Source organism: Amphibalanus amphitrite, unplaced genomic scaffold, assembly GCF_019059575.1.
Source record: "Amphibalanus amphitrite isolate SeventyFive unplaced genomic scaffold, NRLGWU_Aamphi_draft 001054F_arrow, whole genome shotgun sequence".
Taxonomy (NCBI): Eukaryota; Metazoa; Arthropoda; class Thecostraca; order Balanomorpha; family Balanidae; genus Amphibalanus; species Amphibalanus amphitrite.
The window spans coordinates 140,193-152,500 of NW_024882548.1; positions in this window are offsets into that span (position 1 = coordinate 140,193).

The following is a 12,308-nucleotide window of genomic DNA, read 5'->3' on the forward strand; positions in this document are numbered from 1 at the left end:
GCCTTCTCTGCAGCCAAAGCCGCCCTCGCTGACGTCACCCAGCTCGCTCATCCCGTCAAAGATGCAGCTCTGAGCCTCAGCACTGACGCCAGCAGCACTGCAGCCGGCGCCGTGCTCCACCAGCGAGTTGGTGGTTCTCTTCAGCCTCTCGCCTTCTTCTCGCGCAAGTTCACGCCCACCCAACGCCGCTACAGCACCTTTGGACGGGAATTGCTCGCGATGTACCTCGCCGTGCGACATTTCCTGCCCTATCTGGAAGGATGCGACTTCGAGATCCTCACGGACCACAAGCCGCTCGTCTTTGCTCTCAAGGCCAACGGCAACGCCAACCATTCTCTCCGTGAACAACGTCACATGGACCTGATTCTGCAGCACACCAGCAAGATCGGACATGTTCCTGGACACCTCAACCCGGTGGCTGACGCCATCTCACGGATCAGCTCAGTGTCTGCGCCAGCTTCTGCCGCAGCTACACCTTCACCCGGCCTTCTGAGCCTGGCCGACATCGCCCTACACCAAGCCAACGATCCTGACCTGCCGAAGCTGCAACAATCCTCATCTCTGATCATCCGTGACTTCCCAGTCCCTGATCATCCGCATCTACGTCTCTGGTGCGACACCTCAACGGCCACACCTAGACCTGTAGTCCCAGCCAGACTCCGCCCTTCCATCATCAAGAGCTTCCACGACTTGTCTCATCCTGGCATCAACGCTACGCGTCATCTCATCTCATCGAGGTTCATCTGGCCCCACATCAACGCGGACATCCGTGCCTTCGTCCGGAGCTGCCAGCACTGCCAGCGTGCCAAGATCCAGCGCCACACGAAGCCACCCATGGGCAGCTTCCAGCCACCTGACTCTCGCTTCCTGCACATCCACATCGACCTTGTCGGACCACTTCCTCCGTCCCATGGCAACTCCTATCTCCTGACTGTCGTCGACCGCTTCACCCGATGGCCCGAGGCAATTCCTCTGCCCACCATGGACGCCGTCACGGTGGCTCGGCATCTCGTCAGCGGCTGGATCGCCCGCTTCGGAGTACCCGAACTCATCACCACCGACAGAGGATCCCAGTTCGAGTCCCGCCTCTGGACAGAAGTCTCCAAGCTTCTCGGCACCTCTCGGATCCGGACCTGCGCCTACCACCCAGAAGCAAACGGGATGGTAGAGCGCTTCCACCGCCAACTGAAGTCAGCTCTGCGGACCGATGACGACGCCGCCTCCTGGTCGGACCGACTTCCTCTGGTGCTACTCGGAGTGCGCACGGCCCTCAAGGAGGATCTCGGATGCACCGCTGCAGACCTAGTCTATGGTTGCAGTCTCCGACTTCCTGGTGACTTCCTCTCCCCCATGTTGTCGGACACTTCTTCTGATCCGGCTTCCCTAGCCTCTCGTCTCCGTGCCGCCATGTCGGAGCTCCGTCCAACTCCTCCTCGTCCTGGCTCCCGCCAAATCTTCATCTCTCAAGACATGCAAACCTGCTCCCACGTCTTCATCCGACGCGATTCGCATCGCTCTCCTTTCCAATACGTCTATGACGGTCCTTATCGTGTCCTATCCCGCGACCAGCACACCGTCACCATCGACCGTCTCGGGCGACGCGACACCGTCACCCTGGCTCGGTGTAAACCGGCCTTCACGGACAACATGCCTGCCGCAACGCCGCCTGCAGCACCGGACGTCCTGGTGAACGACACGCCTACTACAGCGACAGACAGCTCGGTGGACCGCCCGCCTGCTGCATCGCCTGCACCCAGCCGCTCAGGTGCCCCCGGCGGCTCTCGCCCGGCTCGCCGCGTGCCGCCGGACCCGCCGCCTGCTTCGCCACCCCCTCTCCGCCGTTCGTCGCGTACTCGCCGCCAAACTTCTTTTTATGGTGTTTAACTAGGGCGGGGGAGTGATGTAGCCCCTGCATGTACCGCCGGTCACCGCTAGGCGCGTTTACTTCCACCGGTCACCGCTAGATGCTGTGAACCGCTAGTTATAGTTTTTCTCATAGGTGTCGCTTTTACCAGTCTCTAAATTGCTAAAGCCTTCGATTAAGTTGTGCGCCCCCCTTTTAACGTTCCGTTCGCTTAAACTGCTATATTGTTTGGACAACTGCATTGGCTATGTGTATATTAAAAACCATATGTATTCGTTTATTACATTCGATGTTCTCGCCAACATGTGTGCAATACGAGATAACAAAGTTCATATGTCATTCTATATATGTCTCGATTTTGTGGCGAAATAGAAGAGATATCTGTATCTTACAGTGTTTCTACTGGCTACACCAGCCAGAAGCACTCAGTGACAAAAGGACTTTTGGATTTCATCATTGACACCTGCAAGCGGACTGCGTGCATGTGGAAGTGCGCTAGCTACAGTGGTGCAGGGGTCATCGTCACCACCAGACGCAGTGTCTCGAGTGACCGGTGCCGCGGCCGCCGAGCACTGACCGGCGCGGACAGTGACGTCCCGGCTGAGCACGGCGCCGGCGGCGTTCGCGGCGCGGCAGCGCACCACGGCCGCGTGCACGTCCCGCCGGTACGCCTCGGAGCCGAACGGCAGGTAGAGCAGGCTGCCGGCCGCCGTCACCCGCCTGTGGACGCCAAACTGCCCCCGTAACTACATAGTACATACAAATTTGAAGTTCTCTTTTTTAATTACCCCGTTTACATGAGTCAGCGAAAATGACGTTTAGAACGGATATTTCCGTTTAGCGAAAAGTGCGCAAGTTTCGACTCATGTAAACTGGTTTGGGCGCGCAAAAATGACGATTACGCGGAACGGAAATATCCGATGAATTAATGGGAAATATCCGTTTAGGACGTCAGGCCTAAACGGATTTTTTGCGCATCTAGCAGAAAATGACATGACTATGCATGTTTTATAGATGATTTTTTTTGTTTACACACCAAAATACATATTTATCTTGAATGGTAGGTCTAATGACAATGAAATCCACTTTTTGCCCCTGATTTCGCGCCATTGTGGCAGATTCATAAAGTACCTACAAAAGTGTTGAGAGGAACGTCCTATGCTTCAAAAGGGAAGCATTTTAGTTTAGGGTAATTTCCTTATTTCTTAGATTCAACAATCAGGGTTCAATTCCAGGGCAACCAACATAGCCTTCCCAGCCAGTCGCTCCCTATAGCCACTTGGAACAGCATGCTAGTGCTGTTGCGGATTACAGACGTGCCGTTTAAATGACTGCGCGTGCGGTCAAACAATTGATGAATTTTGTGCAATGGATTGGATAGAGTGATAAGAATTGAGGTCAGAAGAAATAGAAACCTTGGAATGGAACTTTGTTTACTTTATTAAAAAATAGTGAAACGATTTAGAAAACACAAACACGGATCTCAGCAACCAAATAATGATTAACGTAAAGGACTTGTAACATAGTGGTGACCGTGACAGGACCAGATGGAAAAGTACCTCGAATTAGCGTCTAGATATGGGCTGCAGGGGGAAGAAGCTCTCCGATTTGCAGCTGATAGATTCGACAAGGACACTGAAAGAGAAGACAGAAGGCTGGAACGGGAGAGGAAAGCCGAAAAAGAAAAAGAAGACCGTGAAAGGGAAATAAAAGAACACGAAAGGGAAATCCAAGAACGAGAAAAGGAAAGGAAACACGAACTAGAAAAACTAAAGTACCAATCAGAAATGCAAGGCTCAACAACAGATGCTGTCAGTGCAGTGAAGACACCGAAGCTGCCCCCGTTTGTGGAGGGACGGGATGATATTGACAGCTATCTCTTGAGGTTCGAAAGATTTGCGAGAGCGGCCGGGTGGCCTGAGGAGCACTGGTCAGTGTCCTTGAGTGCACTGCTGACAGGCAAGGCCTTGGACATCTACTTCCGACTCGACGCTGATCAGTCTTCAGACTATCAACAGATTAAAGAAGCTTTACTGCGAGGCTACGGCCTGACCGCAGAAGGCTATAGGAAAAAGCTTCGAGAGTCACGACCGGAACCCGGTGAGACACCAGCTCAATTTGTGGCTAGACTCCAATCTTACTTGAACAGGTGGATAGAGCTCGGAGAGGTAGATGATACACGGAAAGGACTGAAGGATCTTATCATTCATGAACAATTCATGAATACCTGCGCTACAGAGCTTCGCCTGTTCCTGAAGGAGAGAGATCTGCAAAATTTGGAAGAAGTTTCTGAAACCGCCACACAATATTTGGAGGCAAGAAATCAAACATTACATGACATCTGCAGGAAGCTCCAGACTAACGACGCGAAAATGCGTCTGACACGGGACACTGGACGGTCCAGTGTTATCAGGTCCGCCTCAGCGTTGCACGTTCGTTCTAACAACCGACAACAAAGGTGCGCATTTTGCGATGAGCAACATGAGAGCAGTGCGTGCCATGAAGCGGTCAAGCTGTCTACCGAAGAGCGACGTAGGCGTCTATTGGCTTCGGGTAGCTGTTTCCTATGCTTAGGACCGCAGCACATCGCAAGTACCTGTGAGAGCCAGAAGTGCTGTGCCATTTGTAAGCGCAAACACCACCTGCTGTTGTGTCTTGAAAACAGATCAAATGGATCAGAGAAAACCACTCCAATCCTGGCAGCACGATCTCAGGTACAAAATGGCTCCGCCGTGGTGTTACAAACAGCGCGTGCTGTAGCCATGGGCCCAAAGGGTGAGGAGCGTGTCAAAATGCTAATTGACACCGGCTCGAACCAGTCTTTCGTCACCAAGCGACTGGCCGCCCGGCTTGGATGTGAGGAGACGGGTGAACAGGACACCAACATCATGACTTTTGGTGGTGATGAAAAACGTCACAAGGCTCTGAAGAGAGTCTCAATCACGCTGAAGCGCGTCGGAGACGAAATATCAAGCGGACTGAGGATGGACATGGCGGAGATCGACACAATTTGTGGCGCTGTGAACACAGGCCTGACCGTGTCCGAGGAAGATCTGGATCAGTTGAAAGATCTGGTCTTGGCAGATCCGCCGGCAATGTGGAAGGACAACGAATCGATTGAAATTTTACTCGGAATGGACTTGTACCAGGATGTGATGACAGGGCGCAGTCGATTCAGTCATTCCGGTCCAATCGCTATGGAATCAGTGTTTGGCTGGATTTTAGGTGGACGTCTCCACACGGCTGGAGAAACCGAGAAACACGCACTACTCATTCGGACAAGGGAAACGAAAGACGACTTGCAGCAACTGTGGGACCTGGAGAGTATCGGCATAGAAGACCCCACGTATGCAAGTGACCGTGAAGAAAAACAGACAATGGAGGACACTGCGATGATGCATTTCGAAGAGACATGCAAGAGGCTCCCAGATGGCAGGTACGAAGTGCGATGGCCCAAGAAGGAAAACTTCAATTCCTTACCTGAAAACGAGCAGATCGCCAGGCTCCGTCTGGAACGTTGTGAAAAGGGCCTGAAGCGAGAGCATCAGAAAGCAGAGTATGAGAGGGCTCTGCTTCAGTACTTAGAAGATGGCTATGCGGAGCGGGCTCCAGTGATTCCAGATGGACCAATCCATGTTCTTTCTCACCATGCAGTGCATAAGAGCGATAAGATGCGTGTAGTGTTCGACGCTTCTGCTGGACATCCAAAGTCGCTGAATGACTTTGTGCTACCCGGACCAAACCTCATCGCCGACCTTGCGGGAATTCTGATCAGATTCCGCCTGAATCGTGTTGCCGTCACAGCAGACATCGAAAAGGCTTTTCTACAACTAAGCCTCCATCCAGAAGATCGTGACGTCACAAGATTCCTTTGGCGAGAAAGCCCAGAAGTGGAGCCAACCGTGTTCAGGATGAAGAGGGTTGCCTTTGGAGTCAGCGCCTCGCCGTTCCTTCTACAGGCCACGATCCGAAGGCACCTCAGGCAATACACGGACAGCCACGCTCTGTCAGTTCGAAGACTCACTACTGACCTGTACTGTGATGATCTTCTGACGAGTCTCAAGACAGAAGAAGAAGCAAACACCTTCATTCAAGAAACGAAACAGATCTTCGCAGAAGCAAGGATGAATATGAGAAAGTGGGCGAGCAACCAGCGACTAACAGCAGTTGAGGAAAACACCTCCAGCGCGGTTCGGATCGATGATAGCGAGAGATCAGAAAAGAAGGTGCTCGGGGTTTTGTGGTCTCCAGCAGAAGACAGCTTCAAATTTGACCCCTCGACTGTGCTGGCCCTTGCAACCGATCTCCCAGCCACGAAACGGAACGTTCTGCGTGTTTCAGCTCGCATCTTTGATCCCCTGGGTCTAATAGCCCCATTCACTGTCAGGGCTAAGATGCTCCTAAAACGACTCTGGACGGAGGGGAGCGACTGGGACGACCTGATGAGTGAAGAATCCCGTCACCTTTGGCTGGCATGGATCCAAGATCTAAGTGATCTCGGAACGATCGGCATTCCGAGACCATATGCAGATTAGGGTGTGTCACTAATCGCAATGCAAGGTGCTCCATCGATTTTATTGTGCTCCACTCATGTGGAAAGGGCGTGGCATTGTTAATTTCCCGCAAATTTTAACCCCCAGGCGGCGCCGAGCGAGAGAAGTTTGCCCTATCTCACAACATAGGCGACCCTAGCGCCCCTGGCGGCTGTTTGCGAAACTAACAGGCCGTTGACTGTATGGGCTTATCCCTGCTTTCTGTAAGCGCGTCTAGGGACAAATAATAGTATGGGCAGATTGCAGAGAGTGCAAGCTAATGACGAATACCTATAATGAATACAATATATTGTCACAGGGGCCCAGGAACATTCTTCAAGTTGGGGTGCAAGCCCAAAATACCTGACATGACGCATATGAAATAGTAGCGTAGTCAGGGGGTCCCAGGAGGCACGTGCCATCTAGTCCCCCCCCCCCCCTATAGCATTCAGAGGACCCCTCGGGTCGGAGGGGCTCTGTGGCACCAGTTTACCGCTCAGGGTCTATGCTGGCCATATTTCGATTCAGAAAGAATAGGGCTCGTAACAGCACCTCGTGAGTCCAAAGAAGCCTCACTAAATTGTCCATGAGGGTTACACGCCGGCTTCTGAAGGCTACTGGCGGCCTCTGAGGGCCCTTTACCGGCCTCTTATGGCCGCTAGCGTGCCTCTGAGAGTCCTTGCCGGCCCAAGAGGGGCCATATCTAGGGCCTTACGCCAACCTGTAATTAGTGATGGCCTCACACCAATGTCTCAGACGGCCCCATTACGACGACTGTGAGACTGAGGGCCCTCACTGGTGCTTCTGAGAGCCCACCCGGCCATAAAGACCCCTGCGGTACCAACTGACCTCTGAGGGTCCACGCTGACTATATTTCAGCTGAGAAAGACCTCACAGGTCTCGTAAGAGCACCTCATGAGCCCCTAAGTAGCCACACTAAGATCTCCGTCAGGGTCTACGCCGGCTTCTGAGGATCCCATAACGGAGACCGTGAGGGCCCTCAGCAGGGCCTCTGAGGGTTCACAACCAGCACCTCTGAGAGACCCACACCAGTGGTTCTAAGGGCCCATAAGGACACCACTGAGGGTCCCCCAAGCCAGTGCCACACCATTTATGCAACCCTATATTGGTGGCTCTGAGGTACCCACACCTGCGCCTGTGAGGGTTCGGCAAAAGCATATCTGACGGCCACCTACCTGCAACTCTGAGGGCCCTACATCAGAGACTGAGGGCCGCAATGGCGTCTCAGAGTACCTTGTCGGTATCTAAGGACCCCACAGGGCTTCTGAAGATGCCGCCGGCCTCTGTGGGCCCCTTGCCGGTCTGAGGTCCCCCTCCCCGGTCGTTGAGGGCCCCCTGCCGACTTTTAAAGGGTTCGCACCAGCAGCTCTAAGGGCCACACACCCACATGTAACGGACCCACACCAGTGTCTCTGAGGGTCCACAACGGCGTCTGTATTCTGTGAGGACCCTCACCGGTGCTTATGAGGGATTCACACTAGCACCTCTGAGGGGCCACACGGGCGTATGTGAGGACCCCACACCAGTGCAGTGCCTCTAAAGGCCCCTAATTGGAGGCTCTGAAGGCCCTGCATCGGTGATACTGAGGGTCCTACCAAAGGCACAACACAAGCCATTAGTCTCCTTCTGAGTCCCACACGCCGCCCTCCCACCATAGGCGGCGGAACGGGGAGGGCACCGGGGCACCGTGCCCCCTCTGATTTGGGCATTTTAACATTAGCCCTATGGGCGTTGCATGGAAAGAATGGGACCAAAAGTCGGCAGTGTCCCCCCCCCCCCCTCCACTTAATTGAAGGTGTTCCGCCGCTACTGCCTCCCACCGGAGCGAGTAAACCTGTATCAATCAACGACTTTACCACCGTTGTACGTCATAATGTTCTCATCACGCCAAATCAAATACCATCCGGAACCAAAATGGTCCAGTATAAAATCTGACCTACCAAAGTTATGATCAAGTTCAGATAAAATCAAAGTGGGATGATAATAACAGGTGTTCTTAAATCGATGCCGAGTCAGCAGAAACCATTCACTTCACATGCAAGAGAAATACCTTGTGCTGATGTTTATATAAAAACAGACATGTAGGTCCATAAAAGGGTCCATAAAAAGTCCATAAAAAATAAAGAGATCCTTCATCGTTGCATCAATGTTGAGGGGGCGGCGCCCACTCGGCTCTCAAGTTGGAGGGGGGGGGGCAAGCGCCCCCACTGACCCCCCCCCCCTGTTCCCCGGGGTCTATGCAGTGAACGACGCTACAAAAAAAAAAACATGTGACACCTAATAGCAGGCACTATAAACATGCGCTCGTACGTATCCCGTCAGACCAGGACGGGGATCGGGGGTAGTACTATGCAATATACATTAACACAGAACTATTTCGTGCTTTAAGATGCATAACATCACATTTTCACCAACATTCTGAGTGCCAGACAAGCCAACAGCAAGGCGTCATTTCGGTAAAATGCATTTAATGATGATCGTAAGCTCACAAAGCATAGCGGGCGTGTTAGTTCAAAACATTGCCGCTAGGGGCGCTGAGGTCGCTAATGCTGAGAGATAGGCCAAAGTGTCGGCGGTCGGCGCCGCATGGGTGTTAATATTTGGGGGAAATAAAAAATGTCACACGGTTTCTACGTGTCTGGGGCACGATAAAATCAGTGGAGCACCATGTTTTGCGAAAAAAGTGCCCAAAATGACACACCCTAATGCAGATGACAGCGTGGAGTCTTTCGAAATTCACACATTTTGTGATGCAAGTCAGGAGGCTTACGCAGCCGCCGTCTACATACGGCCAAACAGCGCGGCTTCCCGCCAGAATCGACTGGTGATGGCGAAGACGAGACTAGCGCCAACAAAACGCATGTGTCTGGCGCGACTGGAACTGATGGCTGCCGTCATCGGCGCGAGACTCACCGAGTATGTGCTAACATCTCTCATCGTCCAACCGACATCCGTGTACATATGGACAGACTCAGCTGTGGCGCTCGCCTGGATTCGAAGCGACCCAGGACGATGGGGAGCGTTTGTATCCAACCGTGTCACCGAAATCCAGCAGAGATTCGCTCCGGAACACTGGCGACACTGTCCTGGATGCAGCAATCCCGCCGACCTGCCGTCAAGAGGGGCCTCTGCTAGGAAGATGCAGGGAGATCTGTGGCAACAGGGCCCGGCATGGCTGCGGTTGCCCCCGCCTGAGTGGCCGGCACAACAGCCAACTGGTGAACCAGCAGCGTGCAGAGAAGAAGAAAAGAAAACAATGAACACGCCAGTTTTGATCTCAAACACAAGCAACACTGCAGACAGAATCGCGGCTACAAACGCTATTGACATCAGCCGCTACAGCTCCTTGAAAAAACTGCTCCGAGTCACTGCCTGGGTGTTGAGATGGATCGCTGTGACCAGAGGAAGAGTCACGGGAGCGGAACATCTAGTGGCTGAGGAGATTCACGAAGCCGAAAGAATTTGGCTTAGAGAACTACAACAAGACGCCTACCCGGATGAGCTCCAGCAACTGCGTTCAGGAAGCGAGATCATGAAACAGTCGCCGATACACGGCTTAAACCCTTTTGAGGAGGATGGTCTCCTAAAGGTCAGGGGCAGGCTGCAGGAATCGGAACTCAGCTGTGACGAAAAGCATCCGATAATTCTTCCTGGTGGACACGCGTACGTACGGCTACTTATTCTCGACCATCACCAACAAACCAGTCATGGAGGAGTGCAGCAAACGCTGCACCAGCTAAGAAAGCGCTTCTGGATCCCTCGCGGACGACAAGTAGTTGGAAGAACAATTCGAGACTGCCCAAACTGCAAGCTGTTCAATACAGAACCCTTCACTCAAGAAATAGCTCCACTGCCAAAGGAAAGAGTGCGCCAAAGACCTCCGTTCTCCGCTGTGGGCGTTGACATGGCTGGGCCCGTCTACAGAAAGGCTGCAAGAGGATCAGAGGCCCGAAAAATGTGGATTGTGCTATTCACATGTGCAGTGATTCGAGCCACCCATCTGGAGCTCGTAGAGACGCTCTCAGCTGAAGATTTCATGGGAGCATTCGAGAGATTCTGCTCACGCCGTGGAACGCCTCAAATCATCTTCAGTGACAACGGCCTGAACTTCCGGAGCGCAGCAAACATACTGGCACCGAGAGGTGTAGTATGGAGGTTCAGCGTGCCAAGGGCGCCATGGTGGGGCGGCTTCTGGGAGAGACTCATACGCCTGACAAAGGAAGCCTTGCGTAGAACCCTGAGAAGAAGCCTCCTCACATGGCAGGAGCTAAATACAGTGTTGTGTAAGATTGAAGGCGCCATCAACGCCAGGCCGCTGTCAGCGCTCACTGATGATCCAGATGATGTACAGCCTCTCTCACCAAACGATTTTCTCCACGCGAGATCGTGCCACACTGTTGATGAGGTCTCTATCCCGCGGAACAGTGGTCAGAACCTGAGATCCTTGCGAGAACATCACCTTCGAGTTCTCCAGCATCTCTGGGCCCGCTGGAAGCGAGAGTACCTCCGCGAGCTGCGAACGCCCACGAGAACCGCCTCAGCTGTCAGAGAACCCAACGTGAGAGATCTCGTCCTCATTGAAGACAACCCACGCGTGTCACGTGCACTTTGGACAACCGGGGTAATCGAAAGGCTGTATCCAGGCCGAGATGGAAGAGCACGAGCTGCAACTGTACGAACCACGAAAGGGACGGTCGTGCGACCCATTCAGCGCCTGCACCGTCTGGAGAGCGCTTGTTAGATCACCAGTATGGTGGAATTCGCATCCCACGGGGGGAAGATGTTGCGGATTACAGACCTGCCGTTTAAATGACTGCGCGTGCGGTCAAACAATTGATGAATTTTGTGCAATGGATTGGATAGAGTGATAAGAATTGAGGTCAGAAGAAATAGAAACCTTGGAATGGAACTTTGTTTACTTTATTAAAAAATAGTGAAACGATTTAGAAAACACAAACACGGATCTCAGTAACCAAATAATGATTAACGTAAAGGACTTGTAACAAGTGCCATTTAGTGCTTGGCACACTGGATATGATGCTTGATTTATTTTGCTTTAGTACATGCTCCCAAAAATTTTCTCTACCTAGGCATTTCAAACTTCCTAGCAGTGATTCAGATAACTTATGCTTCAGCGAACAGCCACCAGACGGCAGGGCACACAGGCTGGTTGGGACAGTAACTTGGCTGCATGCCAAAATATACACAAGACACACAGCCAAATTTACTCATCTGCCCTGCCATCTGCCCCCCCCCCCCACCAATATTTAAATGTTCACCTTATTGTTCCAAAGAACTAGATTCTTCAGTGGTGGGAGGGTCTCTGAAAGTTTGGTTAATCTCGGATGGTGGAAGCAGGCAACTGGCAAGTTTTGTGGAATTTGTAGAATCATACCTAACCTTACCTACCAACCTAACTTTGTACCTACCATCCTACAAACACACCTACATGCCTAAAACCTATTATACCAAACTACTTCCTACCAATCTACAAGGTCAACCAACCTACCAAACCACATAGGTACCACTCGGACTTCATCTTCACATCTTACCTGGTGTGATTGAGAGTGGATTATTCTATGCATTTTGAAAATTGCACTAATAGTGTCTTAAAGTTTGGTGGTGAGTAGATGTTATTTCTGTTATGGCTAAAACACATGGAAATGATGGCTACTGTGTTGCACCCGACAGTCAAGCAATGCACCCACAGGTCACATCTACTACACAATTCACCTAGTACCTACTGATGTCTGATCTGAACCCTGTCTTTGAAGAACTGAGCAGCTAAAAGCAAAAATTTAGAATAAAATGCTGGAATATTCAAGTGCTTCAAATGTGTCAACCAAAAATGTACACACAATCCCGCACCACCCACTTTCATACCAATGTTT